Consider the following 8,253-nt stretch of genomic DNA (forward strand, 5'->3'; position numbering starts at 1 on the left):
AGGCACGCCAATAGAGAAACCAATATCATTCCCATTCCAACATCCGAAACCTTCTTCCCATTTCTTTTCCATTCCCAGAGTCCCCCCCCCCCCCCCCCCCCCATCTGAGCGCAGTCAGCATGGGAGAATTGTCGAGAAATGTGTAAATACAGCCCCCCCCCCCCCCCACCCTCTACAGATTGAGAGTGTCAAGGTGTGGTAAACATCAAACCAAATAGCAGGTTTTCCAGACCTCATTGCATTTCCACAGTCAAGTTCCTACTGAAACAAAATGCTGGGAACCCACACAAATGGGCAGCAATAGGAGGTAAATGAGAGAAAACATTTTGTTTGGCTTTTTCACAGAAAAACAAAATCCCCGACATCATGTTTACGCTGTTCCAATCCAGCCTCATTCAGCTAATGTTAAGAGACTCTGAATGTCTCCATTTCATGAAGCCAAATAAAACTGATGTGATTTCTTTTCAAGAAAAGAAATGCTTTCATAATGCTGCCATGTTTTTTTTTTTGAGTGTGTGTGTGTTTCTTGCCACTCTTGTGTTTTGTAAAGGCCACATTAAATGGATGCTTTCAGCAGCACATAAAGTGATAACCCTCTTCGCGATGTCTTTACCGCATGAATATGCGATCGAGACAAACAGTGAATTACGAGGACTTGGTTGAGCGCAGACCTATGGTGAACAAAACACGAGGTACATCTGTATTTTCACCCCCACACTAATGCACAAAACAAAAACAGCCCTGAAGTGGAAAAATCATGAAGACCTTTTGAGACTTCATTAAAAGAAAGTACCATGGACTTTCCAAACAAGGGTTCTCTTTGGAGGGGGGGGGGGGGGGGGGGGGGAAATCAACCTTTTCACCTTGCTGGTGGAAAAACAGACATCCCAACGAGACAGAGCATGCACAAACAACCTTGACTTTCATCAAGGAAATTCTCACATTGAATGATAAATAGAGGCCCAGGGGACGAACAGCAAAGAAGCAGCTTATCGCCTTTCCCTCCCAAATTTGGCCGCTCTGTCTTCTGTCTCCTGAAAGTCAACGCTGGGTGACCCAATTGCACTTTACACCGCCTATTGTTGGGTAATTAATCCACGATATGTAATCCACTCAGAAATGCAGGGGGAAAAAACTGAAATGGGTGTTGATTTGTTTAGCCTTAATTAACGGTCTGAGATTGTGTACTCGTTTCTACAACAGACAGACGTGTGCTTCCTTGTTGGCCTTCGTTTCAAAACGCATGTCTCACTGCATAGATGGCTGCAGATAACGTTGGTCACAGAAAGTCACAAGGCTCCTGGTTAAAAGCAGCTGTCACCGAGCGTGCACTTTAGACAATTATTTGTGTACCCTGATGATTATCAGGACATTCGGCGGACATGCAGCGCTACCAAAATAGCGAGGTTACATAAGGTTAGGTGGATCTTCGGAGAGCTAACCAACTTTCCAGCTGAGAGGACATTAACCTGCGAGGCCATGTAAACACGTATCAATAAGGGAGCCACCTGCGTGGCTCTGTATCGAACAAAAACCGGAGGACCGAGAGAGCGGAGCCGATTTGATCTGTAACAATACCGTGTATTATCAATCTGATGCGTCGAAGCTTTCGGGGCTTTCACTCGTGTCTCTTCTTCTCAATGGAACATTAGTCCTCATAAGATTAGTGGCTACTTCCAGAACATCTGTTAAAGTCCTCAGTTTTGTTTTGGGTTTTTGTTTTTTTTACTCCGTTTGTCATTCTTGCCTTCAAGTGTGTGTTCCATGATAGATTCTCAAGTAAATGACTTAGCGATGAGAAGGAATAGGAAACTATGGCCAGGATGCACTGTGTCTAACATTAGGCCTTGAATCATTTGGTTTACAGGGAGCAGACCTCTGCTTCCTCTCTAAATTTCACAGCTCAGTGTCAGCACTAACATGTGGAGATTTGACAGCGCTCCCAGATGGCCATTATTATCAATAGATTGTTTGTGGGTCTTATTAATCTCTGACTAAATATAACACACTGACATCAATGCCATGAAATATTAAGACTGGAAGTTACTCACACTCTATTAAGCACTTTGAATAGACCATAAAAATGATATTGGCCATACCTTTGCACATTGGCCTATGTGTGCCAATGCAGAATTGTATCTTTTGTCATTATTACTAATGCGGCCCAATAGGAGAATACTCCCTTGACATATTAAATATGCAGAACATAACACGGAGTCACAAGTGACACGCTATTGAGCAACAGTGGAATGAGATTCAATGTATTACGTCTGAAAGAGCTGCTCATGTTTCAGGAGGTCTTTTACAAGATGGATAAATACAGAGTTTAATATTTACATTTTATTCCTGTTGCATTGTCGGAATGATCCTCGGTACAGGTTCAAACACAGGTATAATACTGTTGTGTTCTGTTATGTCGTGATTAAAGGCAGACACCACGACAGTCTGAAGGTTTCTCGGGCCAATCGAAGGTAACGGAGCACTTCACTTTGCCACGTTATCTGACTGGATCTTCATTTCTTCTGCTTGAGGCAAGAGAATCCCTGAATGATGACGGCTAACACTGTGGCCACAGTTTGGAGCGACCTCAAAAAGCAACGACAAAAATATAAAAACAATGAGAAAGTTGGTTAAAGCACAAAAGAACAGGTGTATTTACCTTGCTCATTTAAAATGGATTAGTGGCTTCCAGATTTAAAAGGAAATAGCATAGGGGAAATGGATTCAAGTTTACCCCCTGTGCACTTGTAATTTCAACCGACGACGACTTTTACATGATATGCGCTGCACCTACTTTGATGGGGAAACAAAGTAATGGCGTAACATGTAGTCATCTAAGCACGGCCTCATCCCTATAACTTGATTGCTATATCGCGCACACTTTATAAAACTCACTTCATTTTGCTAAGAATACAAACTATAGGTTTCCTTCATAAAGAAAGAAGATAGCCCCATATTCAATAGTAAGGGATTATGGAGAATACAGCCTTGTGTGCACATGGGATTGTCTTCTCAAAAGCTGTCCAAGTTCTGTCAGATTCAGCACCCCCAGACACAGAGCTCGTGAACCTAATTTCACCTAATCAGCTTAGTCAATAGCAACCGTTTGCCGTGACTTTGGTAGACATGCAAATAGGGCTTAACTATGTCTATCCTTAATTCCTGAATGTTCAAGTCAAGCAGAAGTCCTCCTTTATCTCTTCAAAAACAACAGTTCCAATTTGAGGAAGAAAAAGAGAAGCAGAGGGAGAGAGAGAGAGAGAGAGAGAGAGAGAGAGAGAGAGAGAGAGAGAGAGCTGGAGAGACAGAGAGAGAGAGAGAGCGAGCATAAAACTCCAGCAGAGTTGACTTTTTTTTTTTTCTTCTTCTTGGCCTGGCAAGGAGAGACATCTCTGATTTGAGTGTGCTTGAGGTAGCACAGTGTGCTTTCATTTCAAACCAACATGCCAAACAAACTCTGACAGATTTGTTCCCCTTTTTTCACTTTTGCTCTTGCTCACTCCCTCAAATTATGGGAAAACACGGTGCACCAATACATTAGTACTTCTTCTTGGTTGTATGTTCAGCTGCAGGATGTGCCTGCGCACGCGCACGCACACACACACACACACGTGCACGCACACACAGACTCAAACAAATCTGCACAAAATGACACTTAACAATAGATAGTTGTAATAGTGATAGAAAACTGGGAGACACTGTTCCGTTTCAATTCACTGATACCACTAATGGCTTCTTAGCAGCTCCATGAAATCAAGCAGCTGTCATGTCGATGCATCAGCAGTGAGAGGAGGGAGAGCCATCCCCATAAGGACAGAAGCACCGCGCCTTCATGTTTGGCTAAACATCTGCTCCTCTGCACTCCAGCTTTGCAGCAATAAACGGGCAAACAAAAGAGGTGGGAGGTGAAATGATCAGATTTTCCATTTCAAAGCATTTGTTCAGTTTGTTTTCTTTTTACGCCCCCCCCTCCTCTCCTCCTCTTTCTTAAACTGCTTACAGCATATGGGGAAGAAAGTGGGGCCACATTTTTAACAGTAAGGGACAGAGCGTGAGCTAAAAACAACACCTTTTGTAAGATGGATGACAGAAATTAAATAGGGTCACCATTTTACAGCCTGCCAAGATCCTCCTAATCTAAACTGTTGCAGACAAGTAACAGCTTAGTTGTTGGTGATCTAAACTGTGTGCAGTAACGTTTCAAAACTTGGCAATTTGTGCGAATCCATCATTCAGACGTCAATTCAACTTTGCAAAAAAAACATCCAACAACCTTTTATAACTACACCAATGTTTGTGATCCAAATAAGTTATAATATCCAGATGTAAGGGTGATTCAAAGAAATTAGGTCGAATACACCTTCCTGTCCTCCTTCATTCATTCATTCCATGTTTGTGCAGCTCTGTGCAAAACACTGGTCTGCATTTAACATTTAGTTAAAACGCATAAACAGGTTTCCCTAAATGCGGCTGTCATAAAACATCTCCATGTTTCCACCTGCCCCTGTGGGATTTTTTTTTTTTTTTTTAAAGTCCCCTTGAAAAAAAATACAGCATGTCGCTTTAAATGTGCTTTTAAAAGGCAAAACATATCACTTATAAACACAAACTATCTCCTCTTTCGGGATTAACTGGCTTCAAATGCCCACTCCGCAATTTTTACAATTCCCTCTGTTGAAAGCACACGCAGGGTGTGATCTCGCGTCTAAAGTCTAAAAACTTTGGTTGAAAAAAAAAAAAGAAGAAAGAAACTTGAAAGAAAAAAAAAACGTGGATCCATTTCCTTTTAAAGTCGCCAGTCTGTTTGTGTGTATGTGTGCGAGAAGAGCTAGAGAAGAGAGAGAGAGAGAGCGAGAGAGGGAGGGAGGGGGGTAGATAGGTAGGGGTGCTTGAGGGGCGAATTTAAAATAACCAAGATGGCGAGAGGCTTGTTGTTTTGGAAGGGGCAGGGGGAAAAAATGGAGGATATTGTAATATACACAAAGGGATAAATTTCAACAACTCGGGCCGAGCTCGCCTCGCTGCACGCGCACCGCTCGGTTTGAGGAAGCGACCGTAGCGCATGCATGGCAGGCAGGCAGCTTCCCCCCCCCCCCCCCCGGCAAAGCTGCCCGCAGCAACACGACCAAAAAAAAAAGAAAAACAGCTTAAAACTCTAAATAAAACACACGAATATAACACATCCAGATACAGAAAGGGAGGCGATATTTATGCGTTTCTCGCTAATCGTTTTGTTTTTTTTAATATATATTTGGGCGTCGAGGGACTGTGGAGCTGGATGGAGCTGAGCGGACGGACACAGCGGAGGAGCAGCAGTGAGTCCGTCCACTGCCTCGCGGCTCTCGCGCCCCCCTTTTTCCAACGGCTGGCGGTTACAACATCAAACGACACAAAACAAAACCGACACATCCCCAAACAATTAAAAAAAAAAAAAAAAAACGGCTGACAAGCCAAAACATTTACACGAGAAGAAAGCACAAAAAAAGTTCAATTCCGTTAAAAGAAAATAACAAACAAACAAGTTATCAAATACGACCGAGCGAAGCGGTGCGAGGAAGGGAAAAGAGGGACACAAAGACGATTCCCACTATCAGGTCAGCACTCAGAAGAAGAGAAGGGGAAAAACACTTGGTGTTTTTTTTTTCTTTCTTTCGGTTAAAATGGCCAAAAAACTTTGACCCGACAAACCGCGAACCGCGACCCGAAACGATGACCGGTTGAGAAAAAAAAGAAAAGAAAACACATCGAAGCAAGAAACTGTTTAAAGCAGTAGTTTTCTTTTTTCTTTTTTACTCCCAAAGAGCTTAAAGAAAGTCGAAGCGGAGCCGGAGCTCTACGCAGCTCGTCGCTTGTTCTGTGATGGGGCGAAGAGAGAGAGAGCGAGCGAGAAGAGGAAGGGAAAAAAAAGAGCCGTCCGTGAAAATAAAACACTTACCTTCTTTTAGTTTCGACACTTTACTTATTTCCAGCGTGGGTTTTTAGTTCAACTAACACTTCGGCTCGGTCTTCTTGTCGCCTCTTTTTTTTCCTTGGTCGGTTTTGGTTATGAAAGAGGTCGGGGACGAATGATAAAGAAGGGAATTGGGCAGTAATTGAGTCTCGGTGTGTGAGTGTGTGTGTGTGTGTTAGTTACTAACAGCAGATTGAAGGAGACTCTTCTCAAGGTTTATTCAGCTCCACTTCAAGGAACCGACCTGACGTCAGCTCACTACTGCCACACAAAGAAAACTTATTATTTGTGCGGCGGTCCGGGGGAAAGGACGGATACTGTAATTGACCGTTATTACTTTAGATGCGACATTTTTTTTGCCGCGAGCTACCGAAAAGGGACGCAAGCGGTAACTTTTATTTTGTCGTGTTTTGTTTGGTGGCGTCACGTCACGCGTGTAAACAAATAGCGTCGAAATAATAATTTTTTTTTTTTAATTTCAACTTTTATCAACTTGTTCATTTATGTAAATGATTTTATATTTACATCGATTTTACGTTTTTTTTTTTTTTTTACTTAAAATGTGTTTTTATACATTATAATAAAATTTTGTTTTTACTTATATACAGCATTTTCTTTTTTGGGGGGGGGTTAAAGTCATTAGTAGGAATCTACTAGATCTGTTCGTTTTGGTGTTTTTTTATGCAACATAATTTCAAAATTCTTTTATCACTTACAAAAGCTGAAGGATAGAGTGATGCCACACATGCATTGTCATCTATCTATCTATCTATCTATCTATCTATCTATCTATCTATCTATCTATCTGTCTGTCTAGCTGTCTGTCAACTCTGATCAAAATTACACGTGTCTCCGACTATTAACTGACCAAACAATGATCCCTCGGATGCGTGATCAAACAAATACAAATCAGCTCCACACGGCCTCTAAATGAGGAGACATTTTGTGAAACAAAAACAGAAACGGGGCAGCTCTTCCTCGGGATAGGATCAATACATTGCCTGGCAAAGACAGCCATCTGTGCCTAATTGTATGCTTTACCTCCTCTTCTGAACACACAATAAGCAACAGGCTGAACGCAGGCCCTCTGACCCAGACTGGGTTTCCAGACGGGGGAAGATTATTTCATTCAACTGGAAAACAACAAGGGGGTGGGGTGGAGGGATGTTGATGGTGGGGAGTTTTTTTTTTTTGCAGATGGAGTGGGCAACTGTTCTTAAAAGCCCCACCCTGATGAGGATGGGTCACAGAGCCAACTGTGTGTGTGTGTGTGTGTGTGTGTGTGTGTGTGTGTGTGTGTGTGTGTGTGTGTGTGTGTGTGCGTGCGCGCGCTTGTGTGTGTGTGTCCAAGTGTCACATCACCACTGGTTGTATCCACATTAACAGGTATTATACTGGATTAACAAACTGTTCACTGTTACTTTATGGACACCTCATAAATCACGCACAAACAATGAACTCGTTGTTAGCGGAGTGATGGAGCGTTGGTTTACAGGCGCATTCACATTAATGCTTCATAAACATTATAAATGACCATAAATGTATCCTGATTTTCTCTCACCACCCCCCCTTCTCTCCCTCTTTTCTGTCGCTTTCTTCTCACTTCACGCTGTTATGTCACAACGTTCAAAAAGTGTCACTGTAACATTTTCGCTGGTATTGCAACAATTGCAAATATGTTACTCAGATATCAGTCATTTTTATGAGTAATAAAAAAAAGGAAAGGAAAAGGTGGTGGATGAGTGGGGGGGGTCTGCTAAAACATTCATGATCACGAGAGTTTGGAGGATGGACACACAAACCCCTTATTCAGCTTGTGGCGTGCAGTTAAAGCCATTTTATAAGCTTGCTCTCCATGTTCTTTGGCCATTGATTTTTCTCTCTGCCCCTTTCCATTACCTGTTGAGATGGGGGTTTTTGCTCTTCTTCAAACACGCACACAGCCACACTGACCCACACACACTTACACACACATATATACACAACACAATCCTCTCTATCCGTCTCTAGCCACTGGCACCCTGGTGTATTTCTCCCTCTCCTCCGCCTTTTGTAGCAGGAATGACAGGCCATGAGGAATGACAGTGGCCCTGTTTGTCATACAGTAGCAGCAAGAAGCAAGGATTTTTAATTGCATTGGAGAATCTTCATTAAAGAGAGCACATGGGGGCGGGAATGGGGAAGAGGGCTGCATGGGGCGGCGTTGGGGGGCACTCTGAGCATCGTCATTAGGAGAAGGCGCTAGTAGCATAGAAGGGTGGGCCCTCTTTGCATGCACACTGAGAATGCCTGCCGTACCTCGG

At 42.8% G+C, this 8,253-nt stretch overlaps 1 protein-coding gene across 7 annotated transcripts in view; it reads right to left on the reverse strand.

Annotated features, from left to right (window-relative positions):
• Nucleotides 1-6,111, reverse strand: part of baz2ba (bromodomain adjacent to zinc finger domain, 2Ba) — a 68,005-nt gene extending 61,894 nt beyond the window's left edge. For all 7 annotated transcript variants that reach the window (XM_080495286.1, XM_080495288.1, XM_080495291.1 and 4 more), the window contains exon 1: nt 5,936-6,111. The gene's annotated coding sequence lies outside the window, so the exon portion shown is untranslated. The remainder of the gene's footprint in view (nt 1-5,935) is intronic.
• Nucleotides 6,112-8,253: the final 2,142 nt, after the last annotated feature.

Source organism: Blennius ocellaris, assembly GCF_963422515.1.
Source record: "Blennius ocellaris genome assembly, chromosome: 1".
In the NCBI taxonomy this organism is placed as follows: domain Eukaryota; kingdom Metazoa; phylum Chordata; class Actinopteri; order Blenniiformes; family Blenniidae; genus Blennius; species Blennius ocellaris.